Genomic DNA, 25,784 nt, shown 5'->3' with positions numbered 1-25,784 from the left:
AATGTGGATAACAAAAGACAGCAGGCCCAAAGACTTTTTTGACCCAGAACCTTTACGCCTTTTTCTTGTAAGGACTATTTGCCCATGATATGGAAACTACCCCCCTGCATTCTCACCCAAGCCCCTGTTCCCTCAACATGCTGCTACCTCCTCAAGTGGACAATTGCACAACAGTGAGACAGGAGAAGAGATCCAAAGAGAGCATCCCACTCCCAAAACCATAGGGGAACCTGGCAGCCATCACACAAGACCAGGGGTGAAACAAATCCCGGTCACGATAAAGCCTGCGCACTCCAATGGTTGAGATGCTCAGTGGACCTCGAGTTCATCATCCCCCAATCCTAGGGCAGTGGTGAACAAGTGGCCCTGATCTACCAGCGTCAGATGGATGCATACCCTGTTGTATCCTTAATTTTGCATGAATTGCACAGCTTCCGTACAATCGTTTTTGTGTGTCCATGCTATGTTTTGTTATCTGTTGCATTGTCTTGCTTAATGTGCAACCGTAGACACGCAATGGAATGCTTTGATGTTCTTTGATGCATTTTGATGTATTATGATGTTCCAGATGTTTGGCCTGTTTGAACTGTTTGCCTGCAGCTAACATCTGTGTACCTGGTGATTGGGATACCCTGATCCAACAGCTTGCCACTACTTGTAACACCATCCCCTATCTGTCCCCTTCGGGGCCCTTTTAATCTTACTATTACTCTTACTCTTCACGGTGCTTGGAATCCTCCTGCTGGCATCCCTCTCCCCTGCTACTATTGACACCGCCAGAGCTCCATGCTTTAATTACCCTGGAATGCACCATTTACTGCTGGCTGGACATCATGGGAATGCCCCAAACTCTGGTCACCTTGACTCTCACTGCTGCCCTACCTGTGCCTTGGTTATCTTTAATCCACTTTCTGCCCTTCCTTCCCCCGGTACCCCCCCCCCCCGCCCCCTGGCGCGCAGGCACTGTAAATCTAAACCCACGGTTTACAGACTCCCGCCATTGACGACTGAACTCAGCTCAGAGCTGGCTAGTTAACCCCTCCTTGCCCTAGCCTAACCTCCCAACCACCTGCATCCCTCTTTCTGCACATTTAGCAGCCCACCCTGGCACGTGTTCAAGGGGCCCATGAGCCCCAACTGCTACCTCAACCTTTCTCGCACCTGCCTCACTCCCCTTCTGCTCCCCTCCTCCTCTTCGCCCTCTTCTCTGTTACCTCCCTCGCTCTCTCCCTCCCCCTGGCTACACTCCACCTCTTTGGCCTCCCCCTTCAGGCCTTTGCCTCCCGAGTTGCCACCAGAACAGCACCCTGCCCCAATGGCCGCATCTCTACCTACACCACCCCTGCAATTTATTCTGTGGAACGTCAATGGGATAATGCACTACATAAAGCTCAAGAAGGTGTTGTCATATCTGCAGTCAAAACAGATGGATGTAGCTCTGCTACAGGAGACACACCTCACACCAGTCTAGCGTCCGAAAAGCGGCGCTGGGACTGGTTGGGGAGAGTGATACATAGAAGTTGACCGGCCTCGACAAAAATGGGGGAAGGGCCATCCAGCAAATGCGGAGTTGCGATTCTCCTTCCCAGTTTGCTGCCTGTCACTGTCATTAAGTCCTGGTCCAACCTGGTCACCCAGTATGTTTTTGCCAACGTGAATCACCGGAAACGGACACGATCGATAGGCTTGCTATTTGCCCACACAGGTGCAAAGCGCCCTTATCTCCTTCTGCTCAATCGCCTCCTCACTGTAATTGTGGCCTCCCTCTACCTTAATGGGAGAGACTGATATGTAGCGCAGGATGCAGTGCTGTACTGACCCGACCCACTGCATGCTAGAAACAATGCAGACAGGGCACTTCTGGGGAACATGCTGTGCGATCACAGCCTGCTGGACCACTGGAGTCTCTCCCTCCCGACGGACAGGGAGTAAACCTTCCTCTCGCCAGTCCATGGCACCCAATCCAGATTGGAGTACTTCCTAGTCTCCCACCGGGTGGTAGCTCTTACCCTTGAATCTCGGATTTTGGAAGCTGTGCTCTCCGACCATGCAACAGTTTTGTTATCCTTAGATCTAGGCCTCGCCTCTCTGGGTTACAAGCTATCGTGCATAAAATACAGTACTATGACTTCCCCTAGGGTAAACCCAACTGCGTGTGCACATTTCCACATACCTAGTGCACAACAGGGGTCCAGTATCCTCCCACAGGATCCTGTGGGCAGCAGTGAAGATGGCTATCAGTGGCCAGCTCACGAAGGATGCAGCTTTGGTGAACGCACAGAAAGTAACTCATCACAGAGAATATGGAGTGTGAGAATACAACTCTCATGCACATGTATGCAAAACCCACACCTGCCATGTGCCGGCAACTAGAGAAGGCTTGCATGGACCTAAACGCGTTGTACACATCCAAAGCCTAATACAGGTTACATAGGCTTAAAGCCGGCCACTATGAGCAAAGTGAAAAGGGTGGTCGCCTCTTAGCTGCTCAGCTGCCCCATCAGGATGCTACTCTGTCCATACCTGCCATTCATTCTGCAGGCGGTGAGGGCCTCACCTATCCGCAAGACATAGTTACTGATTTTGCAGCCTTCTACCAGGTTCTTTACACTCGAGATGACGACCACTGCTGATCGACGGTAGGCCTTCTTCATGGGTGTGCACCTTCCCAGTCTCATTAGGAGGGACGGGCCCTACGGGATGGGGAAATGAGTAAGACTGAGATAGCACAAGCCATCTCCTAGCTTCCCTACCAAAAGGCTCCGAAGGAGGAGGACTTTCCCATGGAATTTTAAAAATGGGCGGGTGGGAATGTCATTGATTTCTCTAGACTGCCTATCAAGAGGCTAGGCAGACACGTTCTTTGGGATTCATCTCTATTAGGGAGATGATAGTGGCCCTTTCTATACAGGGAAAGGACCTGCTCCTGTTCATCAGCTATAGACCTATCTCCTTACTTAATGGTAATATAAAAATCCTCGCTGGCTTACTGCCGGCTCAACTTTGAAATGTGATCCTCTCCCTGTTATACCACACTTAAGTAGGTTTCTTCCCTAGTCGCTCCTCCAGGAACCATCTTCATATCCTTGCTCACACCCTGCGCGAGGCCAAGGACCTATTGGATGAGACCCTTGCCCTCTCCTTCGATGCTGAGAAGGAGTGTGATAGAATTGAGTGAGGGATCAGAAAAGGAAAGAATCCCTGCAACAGAGATGAGGAAATTGAGAGATGAAAACTCATCAATAATCTTTCCTACATTTCTAAACAGTAACAGGAAAATGAGAGGTACTAAAGCATCAGGCTAAGGCTTGGCTTTCCAAATACTGGGAGAATTTGGAATAAGCATGATCGTAGACTTGGCTGGAATATGATGAGGATAATTAAGACGTAATAAATGAGGTCAAAGATAAAGATCAAAAAGTAGAGGAAAAAGGTGGCATCCTGAGGTACATCTATATCAACAGATACACTCAGGTGTAAAGAACAGTGGCGGCCAGCACAACTCGTGGGTGGTGAGGTGGGCGCAGGGGGGACAAGGGGAGAAGAATTGGGCACGGTGGGGGGCATGACGGGGCAGGTCGCAATGTAAAAATTGAAAAATACAATAAACACTTGTCTTGCTGCTGGGTTCTGTGTCTTTGCTCCTGCATCGAACTCCAGGAACAGGAAGCAAAGCCAGACTCCCCTGACCAAACACAACGCAGCAATGCAGCATTGTGATTGGTCTGAGTGCCGTGATTTGGCGCTCAACCGGGGACAGGGGGCCTGGGCATATTCTTCATGCAGGCAGTAATGCAGCCTGCATGGAGAACATGGAAAGTGCGTATGACTATTTTGGGATGCCCAAGAGGGCCGGCCAAACAGTGATTGCACACTTGGGAGGGTTCTACCACTGCTTCTCTGCTCTGCAGACCTGCTCCGCCCCCTCACACGAAGCTGCCACAGCAGAAGGACAAAATAAAATTATAATAACTTTACGTTATATTCATTTTATTTTTCCTTTCTTTTACTGCTTCAAGGCAGTTAGGTGACGTCCCTCCGTCTTAGTGGAGGAGCCGCCCCTGGTAAAGAACCAAGTTGTACTGATTTGTATTTGGTCACCAACATGCAGTTTTACCCATCTTAATATGGCACTGACACTAATAGAACAGGTATCTAGGAACAGAGTAGTAGCTGATATTTGATGGTGTCAAACGTTGCCAGGAGATCTAACAAAATCAAGCCGCTAACATTGCCACAATCAGCCATCATCCTCAACTCATCAGCCATGAGGTCACATTACCACGTGTTCATGTCGAATGTCAACCTATCTTCTGAGTTTCAGAAGATGTGAGAGATCTCAATAAATTCCAGTATCGGATAGCTACACTCTTAAGTAACTTAGCCGGATAAGGTGTTATGGTACAAACATACACAGACAAGTGTCTAAAGAATACCCTGAAACGTCTGCGAATGAAAAACACTAATCTATTGGACTCTACAACACTATCTGTTTCTCTGAGAATTGCTAATTGCACATTAGTCCATCCTCAGAAGTGGTGGCAGCAGGAATGGGTTGGTATTTTGAAACTGGAGCTCAAAAGTAAGACACAAAAACTCTGAGTACTATTGAAAGCTGTGGTGAGGAGATAGAATGTGAGCTTCATGTTTGGAGGCAAAATAAAACAGTGTTTATGTGTTACCGTGGTCTTATCACTAAGGTGTCTAAATCAGACAGGCTAGGCATTATGTGGCGCAGATGTCGCCTATCTGCTGTAGATGCTGCCTTTGGAATCAGCTGACCCAGGTTCGAATCCCGGCCTCACTGCTAGACTAAACATGATATGATTCTGGGTAAAACAATTAATCTCTTTGGGGCATATTATCAAGGACCGGTGTTAAAATTATCGCCGTTTTATCGGCAGCAAAACTGCAGATAAAATGGCGATAATGGGCTTGATAATACTCCCTTGTTAAATCCCATAGAAGCCCACGTTCTTGTGTTAACATGGGCTTCTACGGGAATTAGCACGGGCGTATTATCAAGCCCATTATCGCCGTTTTATCGGCAGTTTCCTGCCGATAAAACGGCGATAATTTTAACACCGGTCCTTGATAATATGCCCCGAAGTGATTAAACATGTGAAGTGTAATGTGTGTAAAATATATTTGTGCAATTCCCACTTAATATACATGATCTTATACATTGTCTCCTAACTACACAAATAATATACAGTTGTTCATGTGATGCCAATACCACTGTATTCATGATGCAGATCACTGGCTGCTCCATGGAGGTGAGGCCTATATAGCCTCCGACTATATTCTCGTATACTTCTCTTGATGCCATTTTATTTTGAATGAACCCACAGTGCATCTCCCCAGCTCCCAGACATCTACTTTGTCAATGAGTCATGGATGGAAATCTGTTTTGCATGTTTGGTTGTGTCTGTGGTATTAGGTGTATAATGTGCTTCAGGTGTGGCTATTTTCCTACTTCTACTGGTATTATATTTAAAATAAGTGCACTTCCATAGTATACATCAGATCTGAGATCCATGCACCTATATATCGTTATTATTGCCTACATGTACTTTTAGGATCGTATATTTGCTGAGATATAGCTGTATGGTCATAAATAAAAATATGCGATGGAACACCCTTGATTAGTATGCACAAATATGTGATGGTCCCTTGTAGTTCTTCGATAGCAGTGAATTTCTAAAATGTACGTGAATTAGCGTAAAACATATGTTTTTGCTTATGTAAACACAAAGAGCTACACATGAACAATTATACCTTTCAATTTGTATTTTGCTTTTCAGGCTCACATCTCACCCATCATGTTTGGAGTATGTGGTTTATGTCGCAGCGATCATGAGACAGTGGCTCTAAAAAAGAAGGACTTCCTTTTGTTCCCTGGATGCTAGAAGTACATGTCTTTGCACCAAGAAATGGTTGTATCAGATACACAAGGCCAAATGAAAACAGCCTTTTGCTTTATTTCCCATAAGCTTATGTCAGAATGGTACAAAAGGAAACGTTAAAGATCTGAAAAAAATACATCTCTACTTCCTACTGTTTCATTGTTTAAATTTACAAGATCAGCCTCGTAAGAACATATTCTAGGTAACCACTTACCAACCTTTCCATGAAAGATTCGTTTTTTTGGCTAAGCACTTTTTCCCTAACCTTTTTACTAACTTGAGCCCACTACTCCAAAACTGTTATGTGAAAATGCAGGGAACGATTTACCGACCCAGCTTCTTTTAATCTGTAGTTGATAAGAGCTAACAATATTTCTAAAGCAGCAAGAAACATTTTCCAAAACAAAACGATTGTTTGGTTTATTTCTCAGATGCGAATAAACTCTAAAAACCACGTGAAATGCGCATCTAATTTTTATGAAAAAGGTATTTAAAGTTCCAGACTCTTGGCTTAAATGCTTGTATCCTGAGCTAAAATTAGATGAAGTAAAATGTGGTCATTGTTATTGAGAAGATGAAATTCATAGGCAAGGGTACACATCAACATCCACATGCGATTACCTTAAATATGCATAGCAATTGGCGTTACTATGGCAGCCAGCTATAAAACAGAGAAAAACATCCCGACATTTACAAGTGCCGCTTAGTTTCTAGACAACACACTCTAAACAAAACAAATCCAAATAAAAATACATCCACTAGGATCATGTTCTACTTGTAAGCTTGATTTGGCACCGAATAATGCTTTATGATACTTAATTACAAATGATCTATTAATTCTTTATTGCTTCCTCACTCATTTATCCTTTTACGGTGTTAGTTCATTCCGTTATTTTCATATAATATTTCTTATAATATTAAAAATGGTAATAATACTTTAAATACTAATACTATTACTAATAAAAATACCTGGTAATAAAGATAATATTAATAATAACAAAATAATACCAATAAAAATAACAATAACAATAATACTACTACTACTAATAATAATAATAATAATAATGATGATGATGATAATGATGACCATAAACAGGTCGGTAGATCGTGTAGCACAATTAGTTTCTTGACGACAAGGTTAATTTAAACAACACTAAAAAAACATTTGGTTTAATTATAGAAAAAACCTTGCTCACTGAAAAAAGTCTAGGGTCTGATGGGCAGTGAGTTGGGAAAAGGTGGGATACAATAGAATAGAATAATAGAATATATATATATATATATATATATATATATATATATATATATATATATATATATATATATATATATATATATATATATAAATTTACTGAAAAAACCATAGGTTATAGACCATATATAGTTAGGAATTTGCATTTACAAAACCTTGAAAATTCACTGAAAAAACCATAGGCTAGAGACCATATATAGTTAGCTGGACATTTTATTGACATAAAACCAATGAAATTCCATATATAGTTAGTTGCACTAACTATATATCGCGCACCCGCAATCCACTGCTGATGATGTCACATATTACATCATTCATGACATGGTCAGTGACATCACTGATGACATCACTGATGACATCTCAAATGACATCACTGATGACATCACTGATGACATCTCAAATGACATCACTGATGACATCATCTAGTGTCTGTGTTTTTGTAAAGTTTAAATATGTTTTACATATTGAAGAATGAGTGGATGTATGGAAGACTGAGTGTGTGTGTGGCTGGCTGGGAGGCGTGTGACTCTGTGCATATCAATGTGTACTTGTATCAGTGATTGTATAAGAGAGTAAGTATGTGTTAGTATATGTGTGAAAAGTATGGTGTTCTGTGTTTAACTGTATAGATGAGGAAATCGAAGTGTGATTGATTCTTCACAGGACTGACTAGGTGTATGAGTGCATATGATAGTGTTGTAATAATGAGTGACTGTATGTATGAGTGATTGTATGGGTGAATGAGTGAATGTGTGTGTAGACGTAGGAATCAGTGAGTGCGTATGTAGTAACTGGTATTGGTGTGTCATGATGTCATCAGTGATGTCATTTGAGATGTCATCAGTGATGTCATTTGAGATGTCATCAGTGATGTCATCAGTGATGTCACTGAAGTATGGTGTTCTGTGTTTAACTGTATAGATGAGGAAATGGAAGTGTGATTGATTCTTTACAGGACTGACTAGGTGTGTGAGTAACTCCATGGATGAGTGGCAGTGTGTGAGTGTCTGCATAGGTGTATGAGTGCATATGATAGTGTTGTAATAATGAGTGACTGTATGTATGAGTGATTGTATGGGTGAATGAGTGAATGTGTGTGTAGACGTAGGAATCAGTGAGTGCGTATGTAGTAACTGGTATTGGTGTGTCATGATGTCATCAGTGATGTCATTTGAGATGTCATCAGTGATGTCATCAGTGATGTCATTTGAGATGTCATCAGTGATGTCATCAGTGATGTCACTGACCATGTCATGAATGATGTAATATGTGACATCATCAGCAGTGGATTGCGGTTGCGCGATATATAGTTAGCGCAACTAACTATATATGGAATTTCATTGGTTTTATGTCAATAAAATGTCCAGCTAACTATATATGGTCTCTAACCTATGGTTTTTTCAGTGAATTTTCAAGGTTTTGTAAATGCAAATTCCTAACTATATATGGTCTATAACCTATGGTTTTTTCAGTGAATTTCATTGGTTTTTTAAAAGCTAATATCTATAGCTGTAAAATATATTCTTTATTACGTGACGTATCACGTAGCCACGTGAGACGCCTCATGACGCATCGCATAACCGTGACGTATCGGCTCTGCAGCGCAAACAAAACCCGTAACGTAAGCGTGCCGGAGCACGCTTACAGATATATATATTTTTTTGAACCTTAATTAGACAAAATCCACACGTGCACATATCTTGAGGCCTTGCAAAGGCACATCAAACAAACAGTCCCTACAATTTTGCCAAGTTTGCTGGAAATCTATTCCCTTAATTTTTTTTTTACTGTTTCTCTTGGTTTTCCCCTTGTTACGCTTACCGGGACGCTACCCGGTACGCGAACCGGACGCTCCAAAAACACAAGATGGCGGACTCCCGTTACGCTGCCGGTTAGCTGCCCGGTTTGCGTACCGGGAAGCGCCTCTACCGTGAAAAATCGCGGGGGACTTTAATATCCCCCTCATCAATCCTAGGGGGTCAGGAGGGGTTTACCTTGCCCCCTTTCCTTCATTTCCCCCTTCTTTTTTCACCACATCTTGTCTCTCGAACCTACCGAGAGACAAGATGGCGGCCGCTCCGGACTGTTTACAATGTTGACAGCTACGCTGCCGGTTAGCTGCCCGGTTAGCTGCCCGGTGAGCTGCCCGGTGAGCTGCCCGGTTCGCGTACCGGGACGCGCCTCTACGGCGTAAAATCGCAAAAAAAAATTTTTTTTTATTTGTTGCCCCGCGGGGCACTTTAATATCCCCCTCATCAATCCTAGGGGGTCAGGAGTGGTCTACCTTGCCCCCTTTCCTTCATTTCCCCCTTCGTTTTTCACCACATCTTGTCTCTCGATCGTACCGAGAGACAAGATGGCGGCCGCTCCGGACTGTTTAGAATGTTGACAGACACCGGAGAGCCAATCAGCTTCGCTTCGCGAAGTTCCGTTACGCGTCAGGTACGCGAACCGGGGCGCTAACCGGAGCGCTGTCACAGATATATATATTTTTTTAAACGTTAATTTCTCAAAATCCACTGGAGCACATATATTGAGACATAGCAAAGGCACGTCGGGTAAACCATATCTACAAATTTGCCAAGTTTCATGTAAATCTATTCAGCCGTTCGAGCTAAAAGTGAGTCCAACCGCCCTATGGAAAAATGAATGGGAAAAACGCGTTTTGGGACCCCCCTTTTTTCTCGACCCCCCCTAGAAGAAACCCCCCAAATTTTCAGGGGCTGCTCAGAAACAAAATGTGCCATTTTCCTGAAAATTTCAGCCAATTCCGTCCACAAACGCCAAAGTTATTAGACATAGAATTTTCAGAAATCCCATAGAGAAAAAATCCTAACTATATATATACCCACTGGCTATCGCCAGTAGGTAATATACATATATAAACATATATAATCTGCATATCTATATAAATATAAATGCATGCATACATATACATATATGCATACATATGCATGTTATTTACATGAAAGTTTTAAAAACACTAATAAAAGCAAAGCTAAAAAGCCACCTCATTACAAACAGAATGGCTTTAACTTAAACGAGGGCGAGATCTATTGCATTTTCAATGCTTGTTTACTTTGGTTCTATCAAGAAGGCATTCAGATGTGTCACACATTTGCCATAAATTCTGAATGTTAGCACTCTAGTTGCTCATTAGATCACTGTAGTAAAGCTAGTGCTCACCAGGGAAGTCTGTTGCTAATCATGGTTTGCAGCCATTTTCCCGCATTTTTTATCCCGCAGACTTTCAGTCCGCATACCATTATCCCGCAAGGTCATTGACCTCTCATACCATTATCCCGCATTTTTTCAAAACGCATGTGCATTTATCGCGCATGCCTTTACAAAGAATTACGTTTTAAAGGCATGTATGGTAAATGCATTTGCGTTGTGAAAACCACGATGACGAGAGAGGTAAGTGGGTTTGTGTTAATTTTTTCGTGGGTTAGTGATTGTGTAGTGTAGTGTAGTGTTGTGTAGTGTAGTGTTGTGTTAGTGTAGTGTAGAGTTGTGGTGGTTGTTTAGTGTAGGGTCATGCTGGGGGTAGTGTTTTAGGGTTTAGGGTTGTGTTGTAGTGTTTGCGTAGTGTAGGGTCATGCTGGGGGTAGTGTTTTAGGGTTTAGGGTAGTGTTGTAGTGTTTGCGTAGTGTAGGGTCATGCTGGGGGTAGTGTTTTAGGGTTTAGGGTTGTGTTGTAGTGTTTGCGTAGTGTAGGGTCATGCTGGGGCTAGTGTTTTAGGGTTTAGGGTAGTGTTGTAGTGTTTGCGTAGTGTAGGGTCATGCTGGGCGTAGTGTTTTAGGGTTTAGGATAGTGTTGTAGTGTTTGCGTAGTGTAGGGTCATGCTGGGGGTAGTGTTTTAGGGTTTTGGGTAGTGTTGTAGTGTTTGCGTAGTGTAGGGTCATGCTGGGGTGTAGTATTTTAGGGTTTAGGGTAGTGTTGTAGTGTTTGCGTAGTGTAGGGTCATGCTGGGGGTAGTGTTTTAGGGTTTGGGTAGTGTTGTAGTGTTTGCGTAGTGTAGGGTCATGCTGGGGGTAGTGTTTTAGGGTTTTGGGTAGTATTGTAGTGTTTGCGTAGTGTAGGGTCATGCTGGGGTGTAGTGTTTTAGGGTTTTGGGTAGTGTTGTAGTGTTTGCGTAGTGTAGGGTCATGCTGGGGTGTAGTGTTTTAGGGTTTTGGGTAGTGTTGTAGTGTTTGCGTAGTGTAGGGTCATGCTGGGGGTAGTGTTTTAGGGTTTTGGGTAGTGTTGTAGTGTTTGCGTAGTGTAGGGTCATGCTGGGGGTAGTGTTTTAGGGTTTTGGGTAGTGTGGTAGTGTTTGCGTAGTGTAGGGTCATGCTGGGGGGTAGTGTTTTAGGGGTTTGGGAAGTGTTGTAGTGTTTGCGTAGTGTAGGGTCATGCTGGGGGTAGTGTTTTAGGGTTTTGGCTAGTGTTGTAGTGTTTGCGTAGTGTAGGGTCATGCTGGGGTAGTGTTTTAGGGTTTAGGGTAGTGTTGTAGTGTTTGCGTAGTGTAGGGTCATGCTGGGGGTAGTGTTTTAGGGTTTAGGGTAGTGTTGTAGTGTTTGCGTAGTGTAGGGTCATGCTGGGGGTAGTGTTTTAGGGTTTAGGGTAGTGTTGTAGTGTTTGCGTAGTGTAGGGTCATGCTGGGGGTAGTGTTTTAGGGTTTAGGGTAGTGTTGTAGTGTTTGCGTAGTGTAGGGTCATGCTGGGGGTAGTGTTTTAGGGTTTAGGGTAGTGTTGTAGTGTTTGCGTAGTGTAGGGTCATGCTGGGGTGTAGTGTTGTAGGGTTTTGGGTAGCGTTGTAGTGTTTGCGTAGTGTAGGGTCATGCTGGGGGTAGTGTTTTAGGGTTTAGGGTAGTGTTGTAGTGTTTGCGTAGTGTAGGGTCATGCTGGGGTGTAGTGTTTTAGGGTTTCGGGTAGTGTTGTAGTGTTTGCGTAGTGTAGGGTCATGCTGGGGGTAGTGTTTTAGGGTTTAGGGTAGTGTTGTAGTGTTTGCGTAGTGTAGGGTCATGCTGGGGGTAGTGTTTTAGGGTTTAGGGTTGTGTTGTAGTGTTTGCGTAGTGTAGGGTCATGCTGGGGGTAGTGTTTTAGGGTTTAGGGTTGTGTTGTAGTGTTTGTGTAGTGTAGGGTCATGCTGGGGGTAGTGTTTTAGGGTTTAGGGTAGTGTTGTAGTGTTTGCGTAGTGTAGGGTCATGCTGGGGTGTAGTGTTTTAGGGTTTTGGGTAGTGTTGTAGTGTTTGCGTAGTGTAGGGTCATGCTGGGGGTAGTGTTTTAGGGTTTAGGGTAGTGTTGTAGTGTTTGTGTAGTGTAGGGTCATGCTGGGGGTAGTGTTTTAGGGTTAAGGGTAGTGTTGTACTGTTTGTGTAGTGTAGGGTCATGCTGGGGGTAGTGTTTTAGGGTTTAGGGTAGTTTAGTTGTTTAGTGTATGCTAAAGGCATATTAGTTCTAAAAGTTTTCGTTATTTTAATTTGCGGCCTAAGAGTACATGCAGGATTTTTTTTGCGGACTGATGGTATGCGGGATTTCGTCATATATTCGCTAATCATACTTTCTATGGCAAAATGAACCCCCTCATTTTGTTCCTTTTTAAATTAAATGTTTTAAGAGTTACCACTTTATTCCAATCAAGATGGCTTCAGGTGTGCCATACCTTTGTAATAAGTAGGACTGTTAGCACTCTAGTTGTTCTTTAGAACACTCTGGGACATTCTGTCATTGGGCTATAGTTGGGCTACATCTGGCTGATATTTGGGCTACATTTGTTTTTTTTGTCTCTGGTGGCCATCTTTGGGCTACATTGGGCTACATTGGGCTACATTGGGCTACATTTGGGCTCCAACATATATATAGCCCAATGTAGCCCAATATATATTTTTCAAAGTTAATTTTCGTACAAACCACTGGAGCCTATATCTTGAGACATAGCAAAGGCACATCGGGCTACCAGTCCCTACAATTTTGCCAAGTTTGGTGTAAATCCATTCAGCCGTTCAGGCTAAAAGTGAGGCCAACCGCCCTATGGAAAATTGCATGGGAAAAACATGTTTTGGGACCCCCCTTTTTTCTCGGCCCCCCCTTGACGAAACCCCCCCAAATTTTCAGGGGCTGCTCAGAAACAAAATGTTCCATTTTCCTGAAAATTTCAGCCAATTCTGTCCTCAAACGCCAAAGTTATTCGACATAGAATTTTCAAAAATGCCATAGGAAAAAAATTCCTAACTATATATACCTACTGGCTATCGCCAGTAGGTAATATATATATATATATATATTTATATATTTTGTATATATATATATATATATATATTCACTGAAAAAACCATAGGTTATGGACCATATATAGTTAGGAATTAGCATTTACAAAACCTTGAAAATTCACTGAAAAAACCATGGGTTATAGACCATATATAGTTAGGAATTAGCATTTACAAAACCTTATTTTACTCACACAAAACCATTGAAATTCCATATATAGTTAGTTGCACTAACTATATATCGCGCACCCGCAATCCACTGCTGATGATGTCACATATTACATCATTCATGACATGGTCAGTGACATCACTGATGACATCACTGATGACATCTCAAATGACATCACTGATGACATCACTGATGACATCTCAAATGACATCACTGATGACATCACTGATGACATCTCAAATGACATCACTGATAACATCTCAAATGACATCACTGATGACATCACTGATGACATCTCAAATGACATCACTGATGACATCTCATTTGACATCAATGGTCACATCACTGATGATATCATTCATGTGACAATACAATGCATCACCTCACACTTTAATATAACCTCTGTTACACCCAGTGTTAAATACAGAATATAATTTTTTAAACCATTGACACACCAATACTAGTTACTACATACGCACTCACTGATTCCTACGTCTACACACACATTCACTCATTCACCCATACAATCATTCATACATACAATCACTCATCTTTACAAAACTATCATATGCACTCATACACCTATACAGACACTCACACTCTGCCACTCATCCATGGAGTTACTCACACACCTAGTCAGTCCTGTAAAGAATCAATCACACTTCCATTTTCTAATCTATACAGTTAAACATAGAGTACCTTACATTTTCAAACATATACTAACACATTCTTACTCTCTTATACAATCATTGATACAAGAACACATTGATCTGCACAGAGTCACACATCTCCCAGCCAGCCACACACACACTCAGTCTCCCATACAAATACTTGGACAATCAATCAATAACCCATATAGTTACTCATATAGCTACTGATCAACACATGCAGCAGTTTACAGAACAACAGACATAATGATGCACAAATTAAGACAGTTTAGTCACTAACCCATGAAGTCAGTGAGACACATTTAATCACTCACTCATACAGTCAGTCACGCACCTACTAAATCCTTCATCCAGACACTTCTACATCTACTCATTCTTCAATATGTAAAACATATTTAAACTTTACAGAAACACACAGTCACTGGATGATGTCATCAGTGATGTCATTTGAGATGTCATCAGTGATGTCATCAGTGATGTCACTGACCATGTCATGAATGATGTAATATGTGACATCATCAGCAGTGGATTGCGGGTGCGCGATATATAGTTAGTGCAACTAACTATATATGGAATTTCAATGGTTTTGTGTGAGTAAAATAAGGTTTTGTAAATGCTAATTCCTAACTATATATGGTCTATAACCCATGGTTTTTTCAGTGAATTTTCAAGGTTTTGTAAATGCTAATTCCTAACTCTATATGGTCCATAACCTATGGTTTTTTCAGTGAATTTCATTGGTTTTTTAAAAGCTAATATCTATAGCTGTAAAATGTATTCTTCTTTAAATCCAAAAATATATTTTATATGTTTATTAATAATTTTTTTAAAATATTTTTTTTGTTTCGCTCCCGGTCCGCGAACCGGAAAGCTTTCCGTTAGCGCTTTCCGTTAGCTCAAATTGATGCCGCGACCCGGTCCGCGAACCGGTAAGAAATCAACATAGTGACGGTATCGCGTTGTCGCAGTACGCTGCCCAGAACGCTTCCCGGTTCGCGGACCGGGCGCTACCCACGCAAAAAAACAAAAAAAAATTATTTTTTTTTTTGCCCCGCGGGGCCCTTTTAAAACCTCCACATTAAACCTAGGGGGTCAGGGAGGATCTAGTATGCCCCCTTATGGTTATTTCCCCCTTTGTTTTGGCCTCCTCTTGTCTCTCAATCCTACCGAGAGACAAGATGGCGGCCGCTCCGGACTGTTTAGAATGTTGACAGACACCGGAGAACCAATCAGCTTCGCTACGCGAAGTTCTGGTACGCGTAAGGTCCGCGAACCGGGGCGCTGCCCGGTCCGCTGTTACAGATATATATCTTTTTTTAAACGTTAATTTCTCAAAATCCACTGGAGCACATATATTGAGACCTACAAAAGGCACATCGGGCTACCAGTCCCTACAATTTTGCCAAGTTTCGTGCAAATCCATTCAGCCGTTCGGGCTAAAAGTGAGGCCAACCGCCCTATGGAAAACTCAATGTTAAAAACACGTTTTGGGACCCCCCTTTTTTCTCGACCCCCCCTGGACGAACCCCCCCCAAATTTTTAGGGGCTGCTCAGAAACAAAATGTTCCATTTTCCAGAAAATTTCAGCCAATTCCGTCCACAAACGCCAAAGTTATTAGACATAGAATTTTCAAAAATCCCATAGGGAAAAAATCCTAACTATATATACCTACTGGCGACTGCCAGTAGGTAATATATATATATATACATATATACATATATATATATAATTCACTGAAAAAACCATGGGTTATAGACCATATATAGTTAGGAATTAGCATTTACAAAACCTTATTTTACTCACACAAAACCATTGAAATTCCATATATAGTTAGTTGCACTAACTATATATCGCGCACCCGCAATCCACTGCTGATGATGTCACATATTACATCATTCATGACATGGTCAGTGACATCACTGATGACATCACTGATGACATCTCAAATGACATCACTGATTACATCACTGATGACATCTCAAATGACATCACTGATGACATCACTGATGACATCTCAAATGACATCACTGATAACATCTCAAATGACATTACTGATGACATCACTGATGACATCTCAAATGACATCACTGATGACATCTCATTTGACATCAATGGTCACATCACTGATGATATCATTCATGTGACAATACAATGCATCTCCTCACACTTTAATATAACCTCTGTTACACCCAGTGTTAAATACAGAATATAATTTTTTAAACCATTGACACACCAATACTAGTTACTACATACGCACTCACTGATTCCTACGTCTACACACACATTCACTCATTCACCCATACAATCATTCATACATACAATCACTCATCTTTACAAAACTATCATATGCACTCATACACCTATACAGACACTCACACTCTGCCACTCATCCATGGAGTTACTCACACACCTAGTCAGTCCTGTAAAGAATCAATCACACTTCCATTTTCTAATCTATACAGTTAAACATAGAGTACCTTACATTTTCAAACATATACTAACACATTCTTACTCTCTTATACAATCATTGATACAAGAACACATTAATCTGCACAGAGTCACACATCTCCCAGCCAGCCACACACACACTCAGTCTCCCATACAAATACTTGGACAATCAATCAATAACCCATATAGTTACTCATATAGCTACTGATCAACACATGCAGCAGTTTACAGAACAACAGACATAATGATGCACAAATTAAGACAGTTTAGTCACTAACCCATGAAGTCAGTGAGACACATTTAATCACTCACTCATACAGTCAGTCACGCACCTACTAAATCCTTCATCCAGACACTTCTACATCTACTCATTCTTCAATATGTAAAACATATTTAAACTTTACAGAAACACACAGTCACTGGATGATGTCATCAGTGATGTCATCAGTGATGTCATTTGAGATGTCATCAGTGATGTCATCAGTGATGTCACTGACCATGTCATGAATGATGTAATATGTGACATCATCAGCAGTGGATTGCGGGTGCGCGATATATAGTTAGTGCAACTAACTATATATGGAATTTCAATGGTTTTGTGTGAGTAAAATAAGGTTTTGTAAATGCTAATTCCTAACTATATATGGTCTATAACCCATGGTTTTTTCAGTGAATTTTCAAGGTTTTGTAAATGCTAATTCCTAACTATATATGGTCCATAACCTATGGTTTTTTCAGTGAATTTCATTGGTTTTTTAAAAGCTAATATCTATAGCTGTAAAATGTATTCTTCTTTAAATCCAAAAATATATTTTATATGTTTATTAATAATTTTTTTAAAATATTTTTTTTGTTTCGCTCCCGGTCCGCGAACCGGAAAGCTTTCCGTTAGCTCAAATTGATGCCGCGACCCGGTCCGCGAACCGGTAAGAAATCAACATAGTGACGGTATCGCGTTGTCGCAGTACGCTGCCCAGAACGCTTCCCGGTTCGCGGACCGGGCGCTACCCACGCAAAAAAACTAAATTTTTTTTATTTTTTTTTGCCCCGCGGGGCCCTTTTAAAACCTCCACATTAAACCTAGGGGGTCAGGGAGGATCTAGTATGCCCCCTTATGGTTATTTCCCCCTTTGTTTTGGCCTCCTCTTGTCTCTCAATCCTACCGAGAGACAAGATGGCGGCCGCTCCGGACTGTTTAGAATGTTGACAGACACCGGAGAACCAATCAGCTTCGCTACGCGAAGTTCCGGTACGCGTAAGGTCCGCGAACCGGGGCGCTGCCCGGTCCGCTGTTACAGATATATATCTTTTTTTAAACGTTAATTTCTCAAAATCCACTGGAGCACATATATTGAGACCTACAAAAGGCACATCGGGCTACCAGTCCCTACAATTTTGCCAAGTTTCGTGCAAATCCATTCAGCCGTTCGGGCTAAAAGTGAGGCCAACCGCCCTATGGAAAACTCAATGTTAAAAACACGTTTTGGGACCCCCCTTTTTTCTCGACCCCCCCTGGACGAACCCCCCCAAATTTCCAGGGGCTGCTCAGAAACAAAATGTTCCATTTTCCAGAAAATTTCAGCCAATTCCGTCCACAAACGCCAAAGTTATTAGACATAGAATTTTCAAAAATCCCATAGGGAAAAAATCCTAACTATATATACCTACTGGCGACCGCCAGTAGGTAGTATATATATGTATATCCATCAATAGTTGCCACGAAGACATAAGGGCCCACACAGGAGAAATATGCACAAATTTATTGAAAGCTTGCCGCAGGGATGAGAACAAGGAACACAGCTTCGTCTTAAATCCAGCCTGACGCGTTTCACGTAAATAACACTTCCTCAGAGGCATGGAGGCTGCTAGTGCGCACAAACACGTTACAGGGCACTCTTTAAGTCCATTACGATACCTTCTCAGGTAGGCGTGGCCGTTGGCACGGCACTCTGGTTTCGGTAGTGTCCCCAGTCCTACTCCAGTGAGTTGTTGTGCAGCACAGCAGAACAAATTTAATAAAACCAAGTGGGGGCTGTGAGAACAATGTTGCACCTAGCGGACACATTCTCGCTTTCACTGGCAGCTCTTGTTTCATCTACTGGTTCCGCCGGTTGGCGTTACCTCGGGTCTGTATGGCAGCAGGGCTCCTTCCACGGCCCAGGCTGGCCGTTATAAATCCATCAATAGTTGCCATGAAGACAGAAGGGCCCACACAGGAGAAATATGCACAAATTTATTGAAAGCTTGCCGCCGGGATGAGAACAAGGAACACAGCTTCGTCTTAAATCCAGTCTGACGCGTTTCATGTAAATAACACTTCCTCACAGGCATGGAGGCTGCTAGTGCGCACAAACACGTTACGGGGCACTCTTTAAGTCCATTACGATACCTGCTCAGGTAGGCGTGGCCGTTCGCATGGCACTCTGGTATCGGTAGTGTCCCCAGTCCTACTCCAGTGAGTTGTTGTGCCGCACAGCAGAATAAACGTAATAAAACCAAGTGGGGGCTGTGAGAACCATGTTGCACACAGCGGACACGTTCCCGCTTTCACTGGCAGCTCTTGTCCCGTCTACTGCTTCCGCCGGTTGGCGTTACCTTGGGTCTGTATGGCAGCAGGGCTCCTTCCACGGCCCAGGCTGGCCGCTATAAATCCATCAATAGTTGCCATGAAGACAGAAGGGCCCACACAGGAGAAATATTCACAAATGTATTATGTATATATATATTCCACACAAAAGTCTTGATCAAGACAGCTTGCCTGTCGAAACGCGTAACCTACACGAATAAACCATGGTGCACCTTCCGAGTGTGAGTCCTTCTTTGAAGAAGACGTTTGTGTGGAATATAATTTGTCGGGAGACCTGCCCGACGCGACTCACCACCTGCCTATGGGCCACAGAGTTCAGTAAACCTGGTAATTTTGTGGAGATGTATATATATATATATATATATATATATATATATATATATATATATATATATATATATATATATATATGTGTGTGTGTGTGTGTGTGTGTGTGTTTAAATATACATTTATACATATGTGATCAAGCCACTGAGGTGGTGAAACGCATAATGGCCGATGAAGAATAAACTAACGTTTTTGCACTGATACTGGGTCTGTGTCTGCTTACCGAGGAGATGAAAGGTGATGTGTTGCAGCGACCTTGATATATATACATATATACATGGAAATAAACATTACCTACTGGCGGTTGCCAGTAGGTAGTTACAGTTAGGACCTAGTTACCATAGGAAAATTGCAACATTCTATTCCCAATAACTTTGGCGCCAATTGACAAATCCTCATAACATTTTGAAAACTAATTCTTTCTTCATATCAGCTCCTATGTGGAAAGTTTGGGGGTGATTCATTAAGGGGGGGCCGATAAAAAAGGGGGGTCCCAAAACGTATTTTCTCCATGTTAATTTCCATAGGAAAGTTTAGACAAGGCTACAGATCGAACGGGTGAACGGAATTATTCCAAATTTTGCAGGGAGAAGGGTCTTGGTGTCGAAAGCACACTTTTATTTATTTAATGTAATTCCATTCAGTAGTTTTTGAGAAATATCAACATTTACAGATATCTATATTTGGGAATTCTGCCATCTGATTGGCTGAGGCGTTACAATCAGGAGCTTGCTGCTTATTGGCTGTGATAGTGTTGCAACTAGGAAGTGTTGTCCGCCATTTTGTGATTCCTTTGAAGCGAGTAGGGAGACAAAAGGGCGAAAAAAGTAGGAAAGGAGGGTAGGAGCACTGTAAGCTTTGTGGGGGAGTGTGAAGCGAAGTAGTCCTGTTACCGGTCTGAGAGTGCGGTGTTGCTCAGAGTGACATGGTACTGAAATGATATGGTGCTACACTCGGATATGAAACCGAGAACCTAAACCGTGAGGTCATTGCTGTAAAGTGATGTGGTCTGGTGCTTGTAGCATACGTGTGCAAGAAGGGTTAGTAGGCGTTTAAACCATACAGGGAGTGGGAAGCAAACTACTAACCGCTACTCTGTGTTGATAGTATACCGGAAGCGGGAAGCGAAGTACTCATGCCTACCGATGTGAAGACTAGGGGCTCAAACCAAGCTGATTGCTGTAAAGTGATGGGCTCTGGGCGCTGTAGGATACTAGCCGCTGTAGTATAAGTGTGTAAGTAGTGTTAGTATGCGTTTATAGTATATAGGGAGTGGGAAGCGAACTACTCACCCCTACTGGTGTGAAGGCTCGGGGATTAAACCGTGAGCCTAAATTGTGAGCTCATTGCTGTAAAGTGATGTGCTTTGTGCGCCACTGTAGCATACCTGTGGAAGTAGTGTTACTTTGCGTTCATACAATATGGGGAGTGGGAAGTGAAATACTTACCCCTACTGGTCTCAAGACTCGTGGCTGAAACCATGAGCTCATTGCTGTGAAGTCATGTGCTCTGTGTAGTATTTCAATGTAAGTCATAGTAGAATGTTAGTATGTAATTCTACTAGAATCTAAGTATGTAATGTTAGAATGTAGGGCTGTCATGAGGGGAACCTTGCAGAGTTTGTACACGGTCCTCGAGAAGACGGTTGCCTTGCTGTCTGCTCCTGTTGGTGGCTGTTTCAGGTGTCTTGTTTTTCTGTAATAAATCAACTTATTGGATCCACTACTGTCTGCCTCTTCACTACATAAATTTGGCGACGAACGGGAGAAGGTAAAAAGAAAGCACCACTCACCAATATTTCAAAATTGCTTGCGTTGTGCTGAAGACCCATTTTCTTCGTGTAGCTGTTTCTACTCATGCCAGGGTCGTCGGCTCATTGAACTATGTCATCCGACTTCTGGTAGGAATTATATTTTTAGATTTTGCGCTTCCTCTGCTTCTTCACTACATTCTGGTCATTGTACTACACATGTATAAGTAGTGTTTATGTGTTTATACTAACAAATGCATCATGGTCCTATGGAGGGCGACCTGTCAGGCGCAGCTCATACAATGTCCCGGGCTGTGCATTTGCGGGACATTTGTGTTTGCTTTTAGAGGGCTGGTGCATGGCTTCCACCCTGTGATAGCAAATCCTTGTTTGACTACTTGAAGCGAGAGGAGGAAAACCTCGTATCGCTTTAATAGAGGGGATGCGGATGGTAAAAATGGAGAGAAAAAAAGCACAAAAAAAAGCAGGGTCTCACCCGTTCATTTAAATGAGACCCCTGGTGGGTAATATTCCGTGGCCAATCCAAATATTATGCTGCGGGGTCTCTGTAGGACTGGGGATCTTAATGTCACATGTAAATTAGGTGCGGTAGGGCACTAAGACATTTTGCAGCCTAGGGGACCTCCACCTTCCCAGTTATTGTTTACTAATTGTTTGGGTGGTTCCAGGCCAACTAAAGTCCAGTGATTGCCACACTCCGGGGCTTTATTTAAATATACCGGGTGGGCCTCAGCAGTCCCTGAAGCCTCAGTGGTCCTAAGCAGTGCCTTATTTGTTCTGTAATCACACGGGCAGTACTTATGGTGTTATAAAGTGATACACTCATAGAACTCTTGCAGTTGTAGAATTGCCCAGGCTTCATTTGTCTAATAGTCAGTTAGATTTTGTTTGGTAGGTGCCCTGTAATATTAGAAAGGTTTTCCCTTAAAATCTCCTATAAACAGATGATTTTCACAATAACTAATAGACAAGTGTTGTCAGAAAAAGACCTATACACTCAGTTATTTATTTGAAAAAAAGTAACCTTAAAACACAAATAAATAGAAACGTAAGTTTAATAGAACAAACAGTATAATATAATAAACGTGGTTTGGACTCCAGTGGAAGCAGCGTAGGAAACCTACAAGACAAAAATGAAACATAAGTATGTGTGCTATGTGGAAGAGGTAAAGAAAGGTAGTCCGAATGAAAGGACGATAGTGAGAATGGGAGGGAGAGGGAGTGGGTGGAAGGGAGAAGGGGAGGGAGAGTCAAAAGAAGAGAAGGAGGAGGAGAAAGAGCATCAGCCTACTGCTCCCAGCTCTTAGTGTTTACCCTTCCATCACGCATTTGTCAAGGACGCTGGGGTCCGCGAGAAAGAGTGTGGTTCAGCAAGTCCTTAAAATGAAACACATGAGGCCAGAGATTAGGGGCCATATTATCAAGGTACAGCGATAACATTATCGCCGCTTTAGCGGCAGGAAACTGCCACTAAAGGAGCTTGATAATAGGGGTTATAAAAGGGGGTTAATAGGGGTTATAAAAGGGATTGATAATATGCCCTTGTGAATTCCCATAGAAGCCTAGGTTCTGGTGTGAACATGGGCTTCTATGGGAATTCACAAGGGCATATTATCAAGCCCATTATTGACGCTTTAGCGGCAGTTTCCTGCCGCTAAAGCTGGGGTAATGTTATAGCGGTTCTTTGATAATATAGTCATACATTATTAGCTACGGGAAAATTGCTTGCATGCACCGGTGCACCCAGGGTGCCACACCCCAGCCCCTTCCCCCATACTGTGCTCAATTGTAGGTCTTGCACACCGAGGCTTCACTGCTCACCTGCCACCACCGGTGTGTCCCACGATGTGTTGGTGCAAGCTCCGAGTCCGGGGTACGTTTGTACGGTAGGAGACCAGGTCTCCAGTTGGGAATGGTGTCTTGATACCTCAATGGAAGGTGTCAGAATGCCCAGGGCATCACTGCGGGGGCAGCTCCCGCTCAGCCCTTCTTGAGCCAATCAATTGAATGTCTGTAAAGGGAGAAATAATTTAATGGTGGAAACGACTGGAGGTAAATGAAGGTTTATTTCAAGCTTGATAGAAAACAGGAGTTGAGTGCATCCTTCGTTTTTGAAGTACGATCTACCAACTTTTAGTGGTAAGTGGTTGAAAGAGGAGTTGGAGTGCTCGAGAATTCTCAAGGTTAAATAATAATACGTTACAGGTTCATATAGAAAGGAACAGAGTGCCTGCTAGAAGCATAATAGGTGCGTGTAATACAGTGGCAGAAGGCTGTGTGCATGTACACTTAGTATCGAGCTCACTACAGTGCCCTAAAAGCCAACGCCACATGTCTGTAGAGCAGCGCTGTCCGCTGGCTCAGGCCTAAGTATGGTACAGCAGGTCCTTAAAATGAGACAGATGTGACTGAATGAGGTCAGAGATCACATCATCACGCACAGCAACATCGCTTTTTTGCACGTGCGCAATCAGGGTGATGCACCCTACTCCTCCCGCAACATCGCGCTCAACAGATGTCTGTAGGGCAGCGCTGCCCACTGGCTCAGGGCTACAGTATGGTACAGCATGTCCTTAAAATGAGACTGAGATGTGACTGAATAAGGTCAGAGATCACATCATTATGCACAGCAACATCGCTTATTCGCACTTGCGCACTCAGGCTGATGCACCCCACCCCTCCCGCAGCACCGCGCTCAACAGGTGTCTGTAGGGCAGCGCTGCCCGCTGGCTCAGGCCTACAGTATGGTCCAGCAGGTCTTTAAAATGAGACAGAGATGAGTCTGAATCAGGTCAGAGATCACATCATTACGCACAGCAACATCGTTTGTTCACACCTGCGCAGCTAGGGTGATGCACCCCACCCGTCCCGCCGCACCGCGCTCAATTGGAGGCCCCGTGCATCCAGGCTCCTCTGCTTACCTGCTATCATTGTTGTGTGAGCAAGCACTACGGACAGCAGTGCTCACAATTCTGCTGGAGTGATGATTGCAGGATGGTGTACACCTCATGGATCCATTTCGTAGATGACGAGCAGTAGGGCTCACAATGTAGAGCCCGTGTTGATTGCCAGGATGGTGTACACCTCATGAATCCCTTTTTTTATTGTGCATTGTGATATGGGAGGTGGATGTGGCCATATCACCTGAGGCAGTGTGGAAGAAGAGGGACGTGCGTTGTTGTGGTTATCCTCTTTACACGTACACAAAGTGGGGTGGGTTTGCGTACACCAGGCCAGCGTAGGGGTGTTGATAATTATTCAGGGGACCTGAGTGTTATTCAGTTCCTGTCTGGCCAGGAAGTGTACTTATGTGTGTTTCTTTTGTAGTTTTGACCTCGCAGTGTAGCATGTGTCGGGAGGGCAGCAACTATCGTTAATGAGATGGTGTTTGAAAAGATTGAATGGTGAACAATACATGTCGTTGTCAAGGTTGTGGATATGCGCAGACACGCATATCAATGGTGTGCGGTATTATTGAAAGTGTTGCTATCCGAAGTGTACACATGTGAATGTGGTCGGATGGAGGGAGGATCAGGAGTGAGGCTACGTCATACACAGTGATAACACTCATTACAGTCAAGGAATACATGTCAAATGTGAATCTGAAAGTCTCACATATAACACACTAGTATACTGGTAAAGCCTGTCAACAGAGCGTACAGTAAAAGAAATCTACACATTGCTGTTTACTGTTTGTCACATGCGATCTAGGATGTGCACTCTGCCCGTGGTTCCTGATACTTCTTAGAACCACGAATACCCAGGCCTAAAGGTAACACAATGATGTGCACACACACACACACCAGGGGCATTGTGTAACACATATTTGTTTTTTGATGGAACGTTTGAGATGCATGGCAATCACACGTGGAAGGCTAATGTCCAGACCATGAATATTGATCAAGATGATCGTTGCATGTTGTGTGTAGTATAAGATATGTGTACACAGCAAAAAAACTTTTCAAAAAAGCTTTCTAAGCAGAAGAGTTGTCTCTCATCAAATGCTGTAGAGAGAATGAGTAAAATGGGGGGGTCATCCAACTGTTACAATGGGAAATGTTATGAAGCAATCAAATGCTTTTTTTTAAGGTCACATGGCAAACGCGCACCGAGAGCGCAAGGAGGCCGCACCCAACGCGATTTTTACAAAATATATTTATCATAATATATTTATTACAGTTAGAAATATATACATTTTTGAAATATTTTAGATTATTGCTTGCTCTCATATACTGTTTAAAGTTATTTAGATATACTTTTGAGACAAAAAAAAGTGGGAATGGCGTACCTGGCACAACACTATATGTCTGTGTCGTAACACAGGGCCTGGCAGTGCATACTTGTTGCATACGCAACGCGCAGCGGGCACGACCCCATATGTACATGATGTAGTGCATGGCTTGGT

The sequence above is a fragment of the Lissotriton helveticus genome, chromosome 6 (assembly GCF_964261635.1).
Source record: "Lissotriton helveticus chromosome 6, aLisHel1.1, whole genome shotgun sequence".
NCBI lineage: Eukaryota > Metazoa > Chordata > Amphibia > Caudata > Salamandridae > Lissotriton > Lissotriton helveticus.
This window is presented reverse-complemented; position numbering follows the sequence as displayed.